This window comes from Sceloporus undulatus, chromosome 1 (assembly GCF_019175285.1).
Source record: "Sceloporus undulatus isolate JIND9_A2432 ecotype Alabama chromosome 1, SceUnd_v1.1, whole genome shotgun sequence".
Taxonomy (NCBI): domain Eukaryota; kingdom Metazoa; phylum Chordata; class Lepidosauria; order Squamata; family Phrynosomatidae; genus Sceloporus; species Sceloporus undulatus.
In genome coordinates this window covers 166938295-166958570 of record NC_056522.1, presented here as the reverse complement: position 1 = coordinate 166958570, position 20276 = coordinate 166938295, and positions in this window count along the sequence as shown.

The following is a 20276-nucleotide window of genomic DNA, read 5'->3' as shown; positions in this document are numbered from 1 at the left end:
TACAAATAAAATCATTTATGCATGGCATGCACATGGTGGCATTGCTGGTGCCAGCACAGTATGCATAAATTGAAAGTCTGGTAATGTGTGTGTGTGAGAGAGAAAGAGAGATAAAGAGCCTTTCTAAGTAGATTCCATTGATGGGCACTCTGTATTTTTCTTAATGAACCAAACATATATGTGTGTTTAAATCTCTCCGTGTTGTTTTGTGATTGGGAGATTTAAAATTGTTGTAACCTGCTTTGAAATGCAAATGCTTGAACTACTTCTCCTCATTCTTACCCACACCATGTGTCTGAAGGGAGCTTGTTTGGGATGGACATGCCCCTCCACCCACATTGGAGAAACTGTGGTGGTGGGGATTTCCATCCCAGTAACCCTAGCTGTCGGACCTTTAGAAATCACTGCCAGCAATAGGCAACAGTAGAATCCAAAATTTTGGGGGCTGGTTTTGGAACCAAAGCACCTTGGTTTCCCCATATGCCCCAGGACTGGGTTCACTGTCTAAGCCAGAATCAGCCTTTTCTGTTACATTACAGGCAATGCAGAAAGACACACAGAGAAGGTTCCTTCTTTGTGAACTTAAAGATACTTTGGGCCAAAACAGACAGGGCAAAATAAAGCTGCTTCGGATCACTTTGGAGGTATGCTGTTTAAACGACAAACACATTATAAGAGGACAGAAGGTGCACGGCTTCCGGCCTCTTAGAACGCATGCATCATTTAAACAGCATACCTCCAAAGTGACCTGGAGCAGCTTTATTTTGTCCTGTCTGTTCAGGCCCCTGAATATGTAATAGAAATATCATAGAGAATTTACAATCTCCCCTTCCACTACAAGACAAGATCTTCATTTTCTCTCTCTCTGTAGTTGCCTGTCAACATATGGGCGGGTTACAGACGGGCAGGGGAGGACGTCTTGGAGGTGTATTCAGCTGAATGCGGAGCCTCCAGACGGCCCGCCCCGGGGGCGTGCTTCAGGTGTTGGGGCTTCCACACGGGGGGCAGTGAAGATGCCTCACCTGGGTCTGTTTCGGACCCATAGCTTCCATACCACCGCCTCGGAGGACGCTGCAAAAAGAGAGGCAGCTTCCGCACGGGCGGCCCAAACTGCGGCTTTTTTTTTTCTTTTGCCGGCAGGCGGATGCGAAGCTGCGCAGCTACAGCGCTAAGCAGCGGCAGAAAGCCTATGTGCGCATTTAAAGCGCCCAAGCCCCTTTAAACTTTCTCTCATCTACAAGGCCATGGAGGCTGGCATCTATGTGCCAGGGAGCCCCAGCATCAACATCACAGGCCAGCAGATCGGGCCCCTGATACTGGCTGACTGTGCCTACCCCATTCGGAAGTGGCTCATGACCCCCTTGAAGAGAAAGAGAAGAAGAAAGCAGGGGAGACTGTGAGGAATGCCCTGGCAGATTTTTTTCTGACAAGGAGAATCTGAAGGATGGCTCCTGTGCCATCATCTGTGATGTCAGAGTGCATTGTACTGTAATAGCATAAACACATGAATAAATGTATCCCATTATCCACAGTTTGGGTCTGCCTATCATTCCTGATCTGTGCTGTGGGCATGTTTTGCCACGTGCCTGAGGGGGACACACACAAACACACACACACAAAAGGTTTCCTGGCGCCTGTTTTCCTGGGGCAAAAAGATACATCAGCTCCAACTGCCAATTGCCCCTTTGACAATGTATCAATCCCCCTCAAATTCAAGCTTTCCTAATGGCCCATTTGAATGTATCAATGGGGCACCCAGAGGACATCTATTGGGGGAAAGATTCAAACTGCCCCTCTGAAAACTTTCATTGGCCTAGGACCACCATGGCCTAACGGCCCAGAGCCGCAGGTGCCCATATATACCCGTGCGCAACTGTGCAAGACCCCAGGACGGCGATCAACATGGCAGCGCCACGCAGGAGGGTCCCGGTCCGAATCGCCTACTGGACAGACGAAGAGGTCGGGATCCTCCTGGACTCCCTGATGCCACAGGCAGCCGCGAGGAGGGTGATGGCTAGCACCAACAAGCCCAACCGGGGGCATTTTCTCGAGGCATCTCGTGCCCTCCGAAACCAAGGGTTTCAAAGAACTCTGCACCAATGCAGAGTGAAGTTTAAAACTCTGAAGGCAGCGTTCTTTGAAACCCTTGAGGATTTCGGAGAGGCGCCCCCGGTTGACAGGCAGCCACCATTCTTCTCGCGGCTGAAGGACCTGTGGATCAGGGGAGATTGGCCCAGACAGGAAGATCGCCGTCCTCCAGGTAAGCCAGAGCTCTTGCCATGCCCTGTCCTACCCTCCTTGACCCTTCCCTTGCCCTCCTCTCCTTCCTGCATGGTGCCAATGCCATATCTCCTCTTCCCTTCTGCAGGCGTGCGGCCGAGGCGGAGGGAGGGAGGGCACCCTGCCAGGTCGCCCTTTCCACCATCCTCGGGGGACGAGGATGTCCCTGAGGGTGGGCCACAGCCAGGACCAGCTCCTGTGGCCCCTCCGCAGCCAGAGCAGGCTCCTCTGGCGGCAGGTAGGTCCCCAGGGTGAGGGGTGGGGGTTGGCTGCCTGCAGCCCCCACAACACTTGTGCCCTCGTCTGCCATGCCAGCATGGTAACTTGGGCCTTTCCTTCCTTTTTTCCAGGGCTTGAAGTCCTCGCTGCTGTTGCTGCCGCCGAGGAAGAGGAGCCTGGGCCGAGCTGCCGCCTGCCAGGAGAGCCAGGGCACTTGGCCCTCGATGCCAGTGCCCTGGATCGTGTCCTCCAAGCCCGGCAGCAAGGTAAGTGTAGAGGTGAACCCAGGGAAGGGAGTGGGGGCACCCAGAAACCCTGCCTGTGGGAGTGGGTGATGGGCTGCACAGGCTGATCCTAACCATCCTCTTTCTTTTCCCCCCACAGAGAACCGGACGGAGAGGAGGTTCGCTGCCCTGGAGGAGAAAGTGGACAAGCTGGCGGAGAGAGTGTCCTCCATGGAAGAGACCCTCCAGGAACTCCTCCGCCGGCTGCCCGCCCCACCGCCTCCTCCCCCTCCCTGAAGCAGCTTCCCTCCCCTGCCCCCTCTGCCATCCCCCCTTCACCACCCCCCTTCACCCTCTCCCTTCCTTTTGTACATATTGTATATAGAAAAAAAGTTTTATTGTTGTTATTGTAAATAAAAAAGTTTATTTTTTAAAAAAAATTTGTGTGGTTAATTATGCGCAACTGCGGCAGTGTGGCTGTGAGTGTGAATGAGGCGCAACTGTGCAGTCTAAAGCTAGGCAGGAGTGCTGTGAGGTAGCAATGTCCAAACTCTGTCCTTCCAGGTGTTTGGACTTCATCTCCCAGAATCCCAGACCACAGGGCAAGGTGGCTGGGGATTCTGGGAGATGAAGTCCAAACGCCTGGGAGGACAGAGTTTGGAGATTGCTGGTTTGGGGACCAGTGAGCCAGGCATGGTGGGAGGAGAGAACAGGAAGGGTAGAATAGAGTAGATAGGGCTGGGAGGGAACACATGCCCTGGGAGGCGAAATGATGTCTTTATGGGACATCATGGGACCTAGTGCCTTGTCAGTGCTCCCTGCCCCTTGATCCCAGGGCCTCTCTAGTTGCCCTTTGCCTTTGGGGGCAAGTTTAGAGGGCATCAAAAGGTCTTGGGCACATTCAAGCTCCGGGGTCTCTTTTTTTTTTCCTTTGCCGGCTGGCGAATGCGCAGCTGCGCAGGGCTAAGCAGCGGCGGCAGAAAACCTATGGGCACATTTAAAGTGCCCAAGCCCCTTTAAAACAAAGGTGGTCTCCTGCCAGCTGGTGATCAGCTGGTGTTGGCATCCTTGTCCATTTGCACTTTGCCAGTGTCAGCAGCATCATAGATGCCTCCTCTCCTTTGGTCCCTGCGCTCCTGCTGAATCTGCAATGCGCAGCCACAGCTGTCTCCGCTGCCACCGCTGTCCCCCTGCCATCTCCCCTCACCTCCCTTGTACATATGTAAATATTTACAGTTTTAGCGTTTTTTATTGTTAGGTGAAAATGGCACAGGAATGTGTGTAGGGGTGCACTTTAAAGTCCAAACTTTCCAAGCAGCGCATGCGTACATGTTGCTCTAGGGTTAGGGTTAGGGTTAGGGTTAGGGTTACGAGGCTTAAAATGCGCCGCAGCTGTGCCTCAGCTTCCACAGCTGCATGGCAGCGAACATTGCAATTAAAGCCTGACTGCAAACTGCGCATGTTCCAAGACCCCAACTCACTATGCGACGGAGCTTTTAAATGGGCAACTTAAATTAGCGGCGTAGCAATTCTGGTGTGCCGGTGCAGCAGCTCTCATGGCTTCTTCCACTTCTCGATATGTGTCAGCATTCAGGTAGGACTGCTCCAGTTTCTGCAAAATGTTTGGCTGGGACCATATAGCTATGAGGTCAGCCATCTCAGTATGAGACCAAGACGTCCCCCTGCCTTTTTTCGGGGTGCTGGTGGATGGCTGAGCCATCCTGCCTGGTGGCAAAGGGGAGCCGCCACACAACTGTGCCAGGAGCAGCCGAACTGTGCCCTTTCCCAGGTGAAAATGGCGCAGGAATGTGTGTAGGGGGTCACTTTAAGTCCCAGACTTTCCCTTTTCACTTTCTACAACCAAAACATCCGCCGGCAAAACTTACAACTTCCCGCGGTTCTAGCAACGCATGCGCACAAGTGGCTCTAGGGTTAGGGTTACGAGGCTTAAAATGCGCCGCAGCTGTGCCGCAGCTTCCACAGCTCCATGGCATCGGACGTTGCAATTAAAGCTTGGCTGCAAACCACGCATGTCCCGGACCCTGACCCATTATGCGACGCAGCTGACACGGAGCTTTTAAACCGGCAACTTATATTTGCGGCGTAGCAATTCTGACGTATCGGTGCAGCAGCTTACAGACGGAGCTGCGCAGGTGCGTATCAAACAGAAAAGAAGCGGAAAAAAGCAGCACCTTTTTAATGCCGCTTCTTCCCGCTTGGGGCGTGCGGGGGGCGTGTTCATGACGGCATTCAGGTAAAGCCCGTCTGAAGGCTCTACCTTCATGACGTCATGAGTACATCCCTTTTTGCCTGTCTGTAACCCGCCATGGTGACCCTATGAATTTCATGAGATTTCTTAGGCAATGAATACTCAGAGGTGGTTTTGCCAGTTCCTTCCTCTGAAATATACCCTACAGCACCTGGTACCCGTTGGCAGTCTCCAACCCATGGCTGACCCTGCTTAGCTTCCAAGATCAGAGGTGATTTGGTACCTTTAGAGTATTTAGACTCTTCACTAGTCAGCTGTATAAATTTACAAAGTTAAAAAATTTGGCAGGCTGAGCTGGGTTGAAATCAGAGTTACACCAGAGTGCCATCTACTGAGTCTCGGATGGAAGCAACAGTACTGTAATTCCCTCTGTTCTGTACAAAACATCTTGTTTTAACTTGTCCTTTGCCCACCCCTACCTCCTGCCTTGCAGCTTATGCTGAACAGAAAACAGGAAAAGATGGGTGGCCAAGAATGTTCAAGAAAGTAATCACAATGATGAATGGAAAAAAAACCCATCCTGGAAGCAGATTAGAATGAAGGAATCCATTAGCATTTTTATAGAGTTGAAACACCTGCTGCTAGACAATTAAGGGACTGAAAAGGTATTAAGGACCACTGTGCCAAACCTTTTCCCAGTTATGGTTTCAGAAACTATTGTTCACCAGGTTAGTAAAACAATTCATACTGTTACTCAGACGAATATGAATCCTGATCTGTAACAAACAAAGTTTTGCAATGTGGGGCTTCATCCATTACAGGGATCTGAAACAATAGCAGGGATTGGAAAATAAGATAAAATCATGAAGCAGAAAGGACACACAGGGTGAATGTTAAGACAGAAATGCAGTGAGCAGATGATGAGGATGTTTAACCCAAATCGATCTATTTTCACAGGTAAAAAAAATGTAAGGTAATGAAAAATCACATTAATTGGAATACTCTTTGTCAGTGTACACATATACATGGCAAAATAGTTTCCCACTAAGCTAGTGCCAAGCTGTTCTTAATTAGAAATGGATAAATACTGTCCAGCACAGTGTAGTGGCTTGAGTGTTGGACTAGGACTCGGGAAGACCAGGGTTCGAATCCATGCTCAGCCATGGAATCCCACCAGCGGACCTTGGGGCAAGTCACATTCTCTCAGCCTCAGAGGAAGGCAATGGCAAACCTCTACTGCATAGACCTTGTCAACAAAACCCTGTTATAGGGTCATCAAAAGTTGGAATCAAATGAAGGCATATAATAACAACAAATAACAAAATGCTGTCCAGTATGTCTTGAAGCCCTAGTCAGAAGGTGTTGGTGCCATAGTGCCACTCCTTTCAAATAAAGTTATGTCCTCCAAGCATTACTTGGAAGGGGAAAGTGAGTAACATATTTCCTCCATTACCTGTCTTACAGATGGCTGGAGGGGAAGAAGTATTGTCCCTTAGTAAAAGGCTCTTACTTTTTCTCATGTTAATTATATTAGGTAGTTGGGTGGTACAGTGGACCCTTGTTATACGCTGGGGTTTGGTTCCAAGATCCCCCGTGTATAACAAAATCCATGTATGCTCAAGTCCCATTAAGTATAATGACATAGCAAAATGGTGTCCCTTATCAAAAATGGAAAATCAAGGTAAATTTATACTTTTTTGGAACATTTTCAAACCGTGTATGCTTAAATCCGTGTATAAAAAAATCAGTGTATAAGAAGGGCCGACTGTATATGTTCCCTTACTTTAAACAAGGATCCTGCAGTACTCAGCTGAATATAGGTCCTTGCTCCTTCCCCCTCCATTTCTTCTAATTCAAAATAATGCTGTGTGATATGTGCTGGGGACTGGAAATGTGGCAGCCACACTTAGGGTTACAAGTTCAGAATTGTCCCAAGCTCTCAAGTTTTCAGGCCAAAACCTGAAGTTTGGGCATGGCCCTTGGTGGTTTCATTAAGCATTGTGCATTACATACCAATCACAATCACACACAGTTTGTCATTCGAAGACAGAGAGCGAAAGAGAACATGTTTTCCTGTTTGGAAATTAAGAGAGAAATCTTAGCTCAAGGGGCTGTCAGTAAAAGGGGCTGCCCTTAGCTCAAGGGGCTGTCAAATGTCAGTAAAATGAGGAGATTGTTTCTTCTCACTTAGATGAAATAAGGAACATTCAATCTAACCTATATGTTTCTATCCAGAAGATGGACTCTTCCATACTGACAGTATACAGAAGATGTTCTCTATTCTCTTCTGCAAGGCACCAAAAGAGTTAAAATGAGAAATATCCATATTCCCTCAGCAGGAGAGGACAGTATAATGTGAATTACGTCTGAATTATTAACAGAGCTGTATCTTGGGAAGAGTTCTGCAGAAAATGTTCATCAGGCCAGGCTGCTTGTTTCAAAATGGAGCCATTGAAGTCTTCAGAGGGTTCAGTCTGGTAATGTAATATATTATTTAGAGTATAAGAAAGCAGTTCAGGGACTGCAGATATCCTGTATCTCAGCCTCTTTGGAAATTGTTGAAGTTTGCTTAGTTTTGACAGACAATGCAATGTTCATGTTGGTGATCTAATTCAGGCCTGCAATTAAAGGGATGGCTTCAGTGACCATCATTATGAAAAGAAAAAGGACTTCTTCTAAGCATTTTTTTCTCCAAAGTGTGTGCGTGTTTGTGTGTGTGAGAGACAAATGATATGAATACAACTTTAAGAAGCATTAGTGCATTTAACAGCAGCTTTGCTAAATGTATAGATGTACAGGAGGATAGCACAAATACTATCTCCTTTACGGAGTGTTCAGCAGCTTGCATGGTATAAGCAATCAGGGGACCAGTTTGTACCATCTTCTCAGATACATTTGCATGAACAGTGATCAACAGGGACAACAGATGTTGTTGGGATGCAACCCCATCACAATTAGCTATGTTGGCTAGGACTGCTGGGAATGTGAGTCCAACATCATGTAAATGGATCACATGTTCCCCAGGCATGCAGGACACTTATTGCATAAACGTAATTGTTAACCTTTTTTGGGTCATGAACCCCTTTGAGAATCTGATGAAAACTATGGAAACCACCACCACCACTACCACCACCCTACAATATACATAAGCACAATTGTCTAGGTAACAGGAAAGTAATCAAAGGGCCCAAACACACAGGCCAAAATAAAGCTGCTTTGGGTCACTTTGAAGGTATGCTGTTTAAATGACATACACATCTTAAGAGGCCAGAAGCTGCACCAAAGCTGCACTCAGGTCCTTAGGATTGGAGTGTGGCTTTGGTGCAGCTTCCAGCTTCTTACAACACATGCAGCATTTATACAGCATACCTCCAAAATGACCCGAAGCAGCTTTATTTTGGCCTGACTGTATGGGCCCAAAGAAGCACATTTCTATTTCTGCCTGTTCATTTCTTTTTTCACCCCTGCTTCATGGATTCCTCTTTATGAACCCATGGGTCCCAAGTTAATAATGCCTGCTCCAAAAGATTCCCACCATTTGGTGAACTTTTCACCAGCTTTTAAAATAATTCTGACAAGCAAGTGATTCATGACTTTCTGAGATGCAGATATCACCTATCTTAGCTAGATCCAACAGTTGTGTAGTTTTTTTCTGCCTTTTTTTTTTAATTGAACTCTTTCAACCAGGAGTTGAGGAACTGGGTGCGTCCTGACCTTAGGATACATTGCCAGCTGTTTGTGCCTGGCTTCACCCTGCTTTCACCTTCTCTGCATGAGAGGTACCTTCAGGAAGCACTTCTGGAGACAGATGGATGAGTCTTGACATAGGGATATTGTCTGGGGCTGAAGTGCCAGCTGAGTGCACTGGACTTTGCTCTACCTTCACCTTGTTTTCCTTAGCAGGAGGGGTAGATGCATCTTCCCAAGGCACTGAGGCTGGATATGCTGGCTTGGTGGGCAAAATTTGACATATGGGCTAGAGAGGTTACCCTCCCTGCTCTAAATACTCATCCCAGCTTCTTTAATGCCAGCTGAGTCCTTGTTGTGTTTGCATCTTGCAGATGCAAAAATAATAACATCTTAAGAGAGGTGATCTAAACAAAGTGTAGTTTTATTACAACAACTCTCTCTCTCTCTCTCTATTTAGAATTCAAGCTACTTCTGCTCAAGCTAGATCTAGCCAGGCAGTGCTGAGGGATTCTGATGTGTGTGTGCATGTGCCTTCTAGTCATCTGTCAGCTTATGGCGACCCCATAAATTTCAGAGTTTCCTTAGGCAATACATACTCAGAGGCGGTTTTGACAGTTCCGTCCTCAGAAATATAGTCTACAGCACCTGATATTTGTTGGCAGTCTCCCATCCAAGTACAAACCAAAGTAATCTCAGTATAAAGTACTTCTGTAATACAAAGGTTGTTTTTGTAACAACGGTACTTTTTTGTGATGTGGTAGATGTGTAATGAAAAACATTGACAGAAACCCTGAACATTACATGAGCATCCATTTGGAGTACCATTTTTCTCCTGGCTTTTCTGTTACTGTAGATTCTTCTCCTCAGGAGATGTCTTTGGCCTTATTGCTGCCACCTTTGGAAGCTAATAAAAGCATTTTTGTTTTACCAGGGGTCTCACCCAAATGAGGCCTGTTTTGTTTGCTTTCTTTTATATTACTGGATTTATTTAAGTACATTCATCCCTCCACATTTGCGTCTTTGACTTTTATGGATTTGATTATTCACAAATTTTATTAATATGTTCTCTCTTGCAATATCTAGGCCCTCCTGTGCAACTCTATGGTTAATTTTAACCAAAGGTCACACTGAATGACCTAGAACAGTGATGGTGAACCTTTTCGAGGCTGAGTGCCCAAACTGCAACCCCAAACCCACTTATTTATTGCAAAGTGCCATGTCCCTCTGGCTTTCTAGTAACAAACTCTGGCAAACTCTGTGCTGGGACAATGGCACATGTGCCCACAGAGAGGGCTCTGAGTGCCACCTCTGGCACGCGTGCCATAGGTTCGCCATCACTGACCTAGAGATTCCTAGACAGAACACTCCACTAGGCATTTGTAGCTCCTCCAGTGTGATTCTGTGGTCAATATCTGGTGGATGTCAACCTCAGAGTTGCATTGCAGGGCCTAAAGATTCCTATAGAGGTGTTCTCTCAGGCAAAACATAGTGTTTTTGTTATCTGTGGTTTTTCCACATTCACGTGGTGCTATGCCCCTAACCTCAGCGAATGTGGAGGGACAAGTGTATTAAGTGATCAGTGCCTGTTGTTACTAGCAACACTCCATTTTAAACTACATTACCATCTAAAAAACTTGTATGTTTTTATTATAGAGCAATTAGAACAACAGTGTCATCAATGGTGAGCCCTAACTATATCTCCAGTTTGTGTATCTCTACAGGTGGTTTTGGGGGCATCAAAGTGTTTGTTTCTGTGTATGAAATATTCTTGTTTGTGAAGCGAGGGAGGATCTAAACAAAGGACAAATTTACTGGAACCACAAGGAGAAAAAAAATAAAGAAAGTGAAAGTACAACATTTTTAAAAAGTATATATAAATGATAAATAGGTTACAGGGTAATAAACACAGAAATAACCTTCAGGTTTACCTGCAAAGTGGAGTTTGGGGGGATCCCTTCCAGCTAACAGATTTATGGGGACAAAAAATTATTCTTTGATGCTGGATCCTTCTGTTGCCTCAAGGTTATGCAGAGAAGGTTGAACTGCACATTAGCATTTAAATGTCTATGTGTGTGTGTGCTCGAATCCAACAGACACTCTGCCCTGTAATGTCTAAACCAGAGAGGCAAGAAAAATGCTACCATAGTAACCGCGTGTTGACAGCATAATTTCCTCTCTCCCCCCCCAAACTCAAATTAGACTTAAACTCTGAAATATATTTCATTTTCCTGGTGAAATGCAAAATTACATGGAATGTGATATATATATATATATGAGAGAGAATGAGATTGGCTACAGGCAGAATAGTTTGCTGCTATTTTTGCTGTTTGTGATTGCAAATTACCTTTAATGGTAGCACTTAATCTGCATTCAATTAACACTTTTTCTTAAAGGAAATAAGCACTCGGAAAGCAATTTTCTAGCACAATCTGGCAATTTTTCAGTTACATTTACTTCAAGGAACAAAATTGCTTTGTTTAGACAGAAGAGATGTTCACTTTATCTTCATCAGCCTGCTCCAAGACAGTATTCTGAGTATCCTTAAAGCAGAATAAAAATCCAGATATGTTCTTTAAACCACAGGTCACCAAGGTTTACTCCTTGAACCAGTTCCACTGCTAGAGTATTAGATCATATGACTATCCAAGGTTATGAAATAAATAAATATGAACTGCAACGTACATAAATATGGAATCTGTTCATATGGTCTCAGTTATTTTTCTTTCGCCACCTTGAATCCCATTTTGGGAGAAAGATAGGCTATAAATTCATTCAATCAATAAAAATAAATAAATAAATAAATGGAGGAGTCACAATCAATTCTTTGCCTTTCTAACACAGTATACACAGGACTAGAGGGAGCCTTTGAGGCCAGAGGAAATGGCCTCCAAACAAGCTTAAATACAAGGAACTCTCATTTTAAAACACAAATCCCCCTTTTTATCCTAACATCTTTATTTCTTAATTGATGACGGTGGCACATCATTATGAGCCTGCTGTGTCTCCTGTGGATTCCTATTTGGGAATGTAATATTCTTTCCAAGCTAATAATCCAGGTGAAACCACCAGCTTCAGGACATGGTGAAGAATGTTTAGCTCTTTGAATAAAATGTATATTTTGAGATTTCAGGAACTATAATATGCTTCAAGATTGAAGGATTTGTTGTACCACTTTCACACATTTTGAAAAGAGGTCTGGTCACTGCCTTCCTGACCTTCTTGCATTTTCTCACCACTTCACCATTTTCTATACCACAGAAAATCGATTAAGGTGGGAAAAGATGGACTAGCTACACATTGACTTTGACTGGTAATGTTGAGAGCTGTCCTCTGAGTGCATTCACCCTGGGTTTCAAATGAGGTGACTGTATTTTAAACACCAGGATGACTGAATCAGTTACGAGCCTCAATGCTTTTGGCTATCTGTTCTGCACTGCAAGTAGAAGATGTATAACCAGCCCTCCTTATCCATGGATTTTTAAATTCTTTTTTAAAAATAATTTTTATTGAGTTTTGAAAGAAGTATAAAAGTGTATACACACACACACACTCAAATGTCTACATAACATAGACATATACATAAAGTACAAAAGAAAGAAGAAGAAGAAGAAAGAAGAAGAGAAAGAAAAAGAGAAAAAAGGATAGAAGAGGGGGGAAAGGCAAAAGAAAAGAGAAAAAAGGGGGAAAGGAAAAAAGTATAAAATAGATGTAGTAAAAAGAATATTCCAACATTAACACACATTACTTCCCTACTGCGTGATTGAGATCTGATCACTCTTTTTGATTATCTAAGAATAAAGTTAAACCAAACTCATTTACCCTTCCATTTTTGTAGAATCTTTTCCTTTAAAATCATGATTAATACACAAGTATCGCTTATCTACACAAATCATCACTACAGTATATTATATTCATTCATTATCTTGTTCCCTAATCTACCTCTGTTCCTAAAATGCTAATTTCCCCCCACTTTTTAAAAAGATATACTATAATCTTCTCCCATTCTTCTTTGTGCACATTTGAGGGGTTATTCCTAATTCCATTCATTAGTTTGTCCATTTCTAACAAATCCAGGAGTTTAAATGTCCAGTCCTCCATCATTGGTATCTTCTTAATTTTCCAGTTCTTGGCATAGATCAGTCTTGCCGCTGATAATATATAAAACAGTAGTTTACAAAATTCTTTTTCAATGTGTTCTTCAATCATATTTAACCAAATAAATTCCACTGATTTTTCAATTCATGAATTGAAGCATCCATGGCTTGAAAACGTTCCAAAAAAAAAAAAAAAAAATTTTCCAAAACAAGATTCGATTTTTCATTTTATATATGGACCCTATTTTGCTATGCCATTATATTTAATGGGACTTGAGCATCCATGGATTTTGTTATCCATGGGGGATCCTGGAACCAAACCCCAGTGGATAACAAGAACCCACTGTTGTGTGTAAAACTCTGGTTACAGTTAGTTGCGCCTCTTACATGTTAGTTGTGCTCCCACAATCAAGGGCACCACTAGGAGGGTGCAGGGAGTGCAAACCGCACCAGGTAAAACCTTAAGGGAGTGTGTGTGACACTACTGCTCCTAAATAACTGCCTTTAAAATGCTGGAGCTCAGCAGAAGAGATGGCATGAGTGGGGCAAGGTTCAGTGAGAAGAGAAAGGAGAGGCCTCAGGGTTTTTTAAAATTTAAATTTAAAATTTGGATTTAAAAATATTATTCTTTTAAAATATGTAAATGCATTTAGGCTGTGTGTATGATACTGTACTTTAAAGATATAATTTTAATTTTGCTAGTAGTTTATCTCACAACTATTGCCATTACATTCAGTGATATACAGGAATTATGATTAATGAGAAACATTAGTACAAAAATATTACTAAGGATTCGGTATGATGTGGTACGAGTGGAGGTCAGTGGTGGGTGGCGCTAATGCTCTCCATGCAGCCATCATTATATTATGGTAACAGCCTGGATTTATAGTTGAGACCATCAGTCTGACCCTTATCTCCCAAAAAGGAGTCAGACACAGTCTTCTCAAGGGCCAGTTCTGGAAACAAGATATTGGACTCATTGGGCCTTTGGCCTGATTGAGCCTGGTACTTTCTTAGTTTTTTCATGTTTTTATGTCAATAAATGATAGCATTGCTTATTTTGCATGCAGTTAAAAACCCACCTAATATGGATTCATTACACAACTGCACCCATAACAGCAGCAATAACAAATATTCACTTTGGAATTCATTTTGCAATTGAAGGTTCTCTGCATGTGCATTTATCTTCAGCATTCATCAGCTCATTTATACAAGCTGTGGGTGACTTTATGGAGATTTCACGAGGGCTTTAGCTGTCGAAATCTTCAGTCCCGTTGCTTAGTCTGACACTATCTTTTTATGGAACTGACTCCAACACATCCCAACGTACACATCCATGTTTTTCCTGTGTTGCTATGGAAACATTCAAGGCTTAGAAAAGGGACAGGCAGATTTCATAGCACAATGGGGATTTGGACTTTAGGGAGTCATGTGATGAAATACTCTTTAACTGCATAATGAGGCAAAGATCAGGACCTTCACTGATTTTTGTGGCAGAATTTGTGGCGTTAGCCTTTGTGTTAACTCCGTCAGTGCATTGGCTGTATTGTGAAGTATTCTGTCACTATTCTAGGTGTAAACCATGAATCTTTATCCAGTGGGAAATGAAACTGCTTGTGTGGGTTTTTATCTTCCTTTCCATGTTGGCTCCAGCCACACACACATCATTTAAATACAGCTTATCCATTGGGTTTAATGAATAGAGCGCTCAACACTGGCCATGCTGCATCCACCTTATGGTTTTTGTGAGACCCAGACTGGATCTGATAGTTCACAGACATGATGACTCTCATCTGAAACACAGGAGGATGGGACTGCAAGCAGGGATACACTGGTGAAAGAAATTCTAGCTGTGATGCTGCTTGGTGAACAGTCACACTAAAGACAAGAGGCTACTGTCAGAACCAAACATGGAGAAACAGAATGGTTCCCAATTGGCAAAGGGGTCAGACAAGGCTGCATCTCATCACCTTATCTGTTCAACATATATGCAGAACACATTATAAGAAAAGCAGACTTGGACACAGAAGGAGGTGGAGTAAAAATACAAGAAGGAATATCAACAATCTGATATACACAGATGACACCATACTAGCAGAAAACCTCACAGATTTTGAGCAACTACTGATGACAATTATGGAAGAAATGCAAAGGCAGGCTTACTGTTGAACATAAAGAAAACAAAAACAATGACCACAGAGAACCTACACAAATTTGAAGTAGACAATGAGGAAACAGAAATACAGTGGCCCCTTGTTATATGCTGGGGTTTGGTTCCAAGATCCCCCGTGAATAACAAAATCCATGTATGCTCAAGTCCCATTAAATATAATGACATAGCAAAATGGTGTCCCTTATAAAAAATGGAAAATCAAGGTTTGATATTTGAAATTTATACTTTTTTTGAACATTTTCAAACCGTGTATTCAAAATCCATGTATAAGAAGGGCCGACTGTAGTACAAAAGTTCTCGTACCTGGGATCAAACATTGATCAGAACAGGGACTGCAGCCAGGAAATCAGAAAAGGATTAAGAATGGGAAGGGGCAGCTATGAAGGGACTAGAGAAGATCCTAAAATGCAAAGATATACAACTGAGCACAAACGTCAGAATCATATAAGCCATTGTATTCCCTGTTGCCATGTATGGATATGGGAGCTGGACACTTAAGAGAGAAAATAGGAAGAAAATCAATTCATTCGAGATATGGTGCTGGAGAAGAGTGCTGAGGATCCTGTGGACAGCCAAAAAGACAAACAAATGTGTCCTGGAGTAGATTAGACCAGATAATCTCCCTGGAAGCCAAGATGACAAAGTTTAGGCTGTTGTACTTTGGACGCATCATGAGAAGCGATGATTCACTGGGAAAAACAATAATGCTAGGAAAGGTAGAGGGAAGTAGAAAGAAAGGAAGAGCACATGCTAGATGGATGGACTCTACTGAAGAGATCATGAGTATGAGTTTGCAGAAGCTGGACAGAGCAGTGGTGGACAGGGAGTCTTGCAGATATCTCATCAGAAGGGTCACTCGCAGGTAGCTAATAACAACAAAAATGCCACTAACAGCATGATTGCAATAAAGATACAGAGTAGGGGCATCTGATAGATCTGCTGCCATGGAGTTGGTGAATCAGTTCTTGATTTTGCCACAGCTCCTCCTACAGCAGCTCTGATTTGCACAGGAGTTCTCCTTGTGCCAAACCTCTGCAGGGAGAGGGTTAAGCACAAGCAGAGCTCCTGTCTAACTTGGAAAAACTGCAGAAGGAACAGTGACAAAATCAAAAATGGAATCACCACCCCAGGGCAATGGATCTACTGGCCCTGACCTTTATAACTTTACCTTTTTAGGAAACCTGAGAAGTGGCCTTAAAAACAGCAGACTCATAAGGAATGTAGTCTGAGGTTGTGTCCTCACTGCTATTGAAATTCATATACAGTATGTTAAACACAGAGACCAATAATTTATGTTACTGAACAGATGGCATCCTACTATCAAGCCAAGGTAAGAGCTATTGTGTCTGCCTGAAAACTATAAAATAATAAAAATCTGTAAAGGCAGGCATTAGTGAACCTTTTCAAACTTCAAGTTTATATTAAAATTAAGGAAAAGATGTGACTCATTACCAACAATTATACTGCACAAAGTGTTTCAATATTCTCCTACCGAAATAATAACAGAAGAATAACCAGTGAGAAAAATAAAACTTCTTTGCATTTTTCAAAAGCTCCAGAAGATGGCAATAAAGATTCCAACATCAACCAAGGTTTATCATAAAAACCTAAAGATTCTATTGATAGCAGAATATTATAGTAAAGAATAACAATGTTTTGGCTGTTCTTCAAAATGTATTCATGAGGAATACTGGGCACAATAAAGTGCAGTGGAAGAACTTTTCCTAACAGTAAGCTCCTACAGTACTTGTGAATGGCAGTGGGCCTACACCTGAGGAATGTGCCTCCCACTGTGTTGTTGTAGTTGTTATGTGCCTTCAAGACATTTCCAACTTATGGCAACCCTAAGGCAAACCCATAATGGGTTTTTGTTTTGGCACGATTTGTTCAGAGGAGTTTTATGCTCAGGTGGAGCTTTGAACCCTGGTCTCCAGAGTTGTAGTCCAACACTCAAACCAAGACACCACACTACTATATTTATATTGTCTTATTGTTCCAGGAGCTAACCATAATGTGATATTCTTATTTTTATGCTCACAATTCCTTGGAAGGTTGAAGAGAGTATGTAGACCAAGTTCTCCCACAGTCAGATTTGAAGGTGAGCCTGATCATAACCAACGTGCAACACTGGCTGTGTAACCAACACCTTCCTAAGTGTTCTTAAATCCCTATAAGGAAACAAAGATTATTTTTATTTATTTATTATTTTTAAAATTAGGACTCTCTGAAATGCAGAAGAGATGAAGTTCAGGTTAAGGTGGGGAATCTGCTCTCTAATTTTGTGCAAACTTACAGGGAGCTGGTATTGAATGAAATTATTGAATGAAAGTATTTTGGGGAGAGGGTTTGACTAAGACCTTGAAAATGACAGAACAGCCACAAGTTGCTGCTGCCAGATCTCTTTTCAAAGTGTTTTGTCTTCTCTGTTTGATACTGCTGCGTATGTTTCCAGGGTTTGGGTCACCTCTAGGACAGTAAATTTCTGATTCCACTTTGGCTCCACCACACTATCAACAGTAAAAGTCAGAAAAGGAGAGCATCCTCCTTCGCTCCTGTGCCTCACCTCTTGTATTGATAAGGGAGGAGGGGAGGAGGGAAAAGAACTAATCAAAATGAATGTGTTCTTCAAGAAGCTCTGTTTCTTCATCTAAGAGTGTCAGGAAATGTATTACCTGCAGAAGTGAAGGCAACAAACAACAATGTCTTTTTGTTCATGCCCTGATGCTCAAGGCACAGGCAGCATGGCAGGCACCATTAATCATCCAAAGGGGATGTGGTGACAATTAGAACCCCATTAAGAGTGGAGGAGGCCATGTTTCTGATGGGAGTTGGATCATTCAATTTTCTCCCAGATGTCTCACTGCACAAGATCCCAAAGAGATATGACAGCAACACATTTGTTTAATCAGGTCCCCACAGCATATAAAAGTCCCTGGATCATATAACTGTCCCTGCATTATATAAAAGTGTGGGCAGGAATGGATAATGCTAACAGCAAAAAGGCTGAAGGGATCCATCTCTTCCCTACTTTTCTTCCCATCAAAAGTTGCCAACTTGCCTAAACCTATTCCCATCCCAATTCCCATATTGGAAATGAGCTAAGGCAGGAAAAAGCTTTCCAGAATGATGGCCATCAGGGAGGGAGAATATCAGAACATGCTCCCTTAATTCACATTTTATTTTTAATTTGAAAACCAGATCCCCATGTTCCCAGTAAGGACAGAAGGGGAACAGGTTTGGTTTAAGCCAATTTAAGATTTGGCTGAATTTTTCTGGTATTATATATGACAGAATGATCTGCTGCATCACAGTATTCTTGTTTCATGTTTGCTGTGTTCGAAGGATTCTTTTATAAATTTTCAATTCTCAAAAGGGCTCTTTTATCAAAGCATCCTCCAGGCCAACAGAGTCACAGAGACTGAAGTTTCTAAGGTGCTAAGGACTGTCAAAGAATCATTATTACTTAAGGTGATTTCTGGACAGGTGAGATGACTTGGATGGAGCAGCTGATCAATGCTGTAGTGCAGGAAGGTAACCCGAGGAGTCCAGAGAATTTGAGTACTTTGTGCTGGCAATTAATCCAGTTTGAAAGTAGTCTATGAACCAAATGGCAAAAGTATTGTGTTTTGGTGCAATGAGAAAATTAGACCGGTATTTACTTTCTATTTTGTGCTTTATGAAAAGGTGTTAGATAAATGCTATATCATTTTCATGTCAATAGTGGTTTTAATTATTTATGTATGCTGGTGGAGGGTATGAATAACCAACCTTTGACCACAGCACTTTGCTCTCTAATTTAAACACACGCAAAAAAGGAGAGCAGTCAAAATAACAAGCCAAAAATATTATGATCCCCATGTTTTCATGTATTCAAAAATTAAAGAGATTTTACTTCACTCTCTGAGGGTGCATCTAAACTGCAGAAATAATGCAGTTTGGCGCCACGTGGTGTAGCTCCATCCTATGGCATCCTGGGATTTTTGATCGATGACAAACCTATCACAGGGGTTTCTTGTCAAGATTTGTTTACAGTGGATTGGCCTTTGTCTTTTTCAGAGGCTGAGAGAATGTAACTTGCCCAAGATCACCCAGGAGCTTTCCATGGCTGAGTGGGAATTTAAACCCAGGTCTCCCAGAGTCTAACACTCAACACTCATATTGTTACACTGTGCTGTTTTTCTACCTGTGATTTATCTTGTGGCATTTATGGAGTGGCTGTGGTGTGCAAGTTCCTTATTCGGAAGCCAAAATACATGTGCACATATGTGTAAAATGTGCTCCTGCAATTTCCACCAAAGCCATTGGAGCAAGCCTAGTGCCATGCCCTGACACATCCACTTCTTTCCAGCTGAACAAACGCCTACTAGTGAAGGTCAGGCCTGTGTCCAAGATGTAGGCAGCATGTTTGCAAACTGATGGCTCCATTGAACAACAAATACTATCAGCAGTGCAGGCTGACAAATGGCTTCTCTTATGAACTGCCAACACTTTAAAGAATTCCAAACCCACACAGCTAAAGCAGGATATGGGTAAATTATAGAACAGGCCTAGGCACTCATTCTAGGGAAACATAGGCTATGGGAACAGAGCACCTTTCAAAGGTAATATAATAGATGTTGGAGTTCTGACTGAATAAATAAATATGTCTCAAACAAATGATAGAAACTGTGTATAATATTTCAGACATTGACAATACCAATAAACCATGCAGATAACAAATAAACCAAGGCAAATAACTGTAAAAATGCAGGCTTGAATAGAATTTCAACAGTTTAACATAGATAATGAAAAATAGCTTGGAAAACACTAACATACTGGGTTGATAAGATCATGTGGTGATATAAGGCACCATTCAAACTAATATGTTGAATAATTTAAAGGTACTGAGGGAAGGAATGGCACATGTGCGAAATGATCAATATTACTGTACTGATTATTTGTTCATGGGTATGTATGGAAACCAATAATGCTATGATGCCATTATCACACGAGCGACAGTGTGAAAATATTGAGCGCTATAGCGCTACTGTTGCTTTTTATTTTCATTACCACATTTATTGCTGAATTGGCCCTGATGTGATAATCTCCTTAGCATGAGATGTGACAGAATCAATCTCCTGATCACTTTACCCAGAATATCCCAGGGCCAACACTTCTGATCCCTGTGGCTGACAATGGGTTCCCTTGGCACATTCTCCAACCAAGACAATTGGAAGATTGTATTGGGTAGAACAAAAAAAATATGGAAACTGGCCGATGCATGTATGATTAGAGAATGGAATAGAATCACAGAACTGTTACTTTTTCACAGATATTCACTAGTCACAGTTTGGAACTGTGACTGGCTTGAAGACTAAACTGTGATTTTCAGTGACTGTGATTCATTC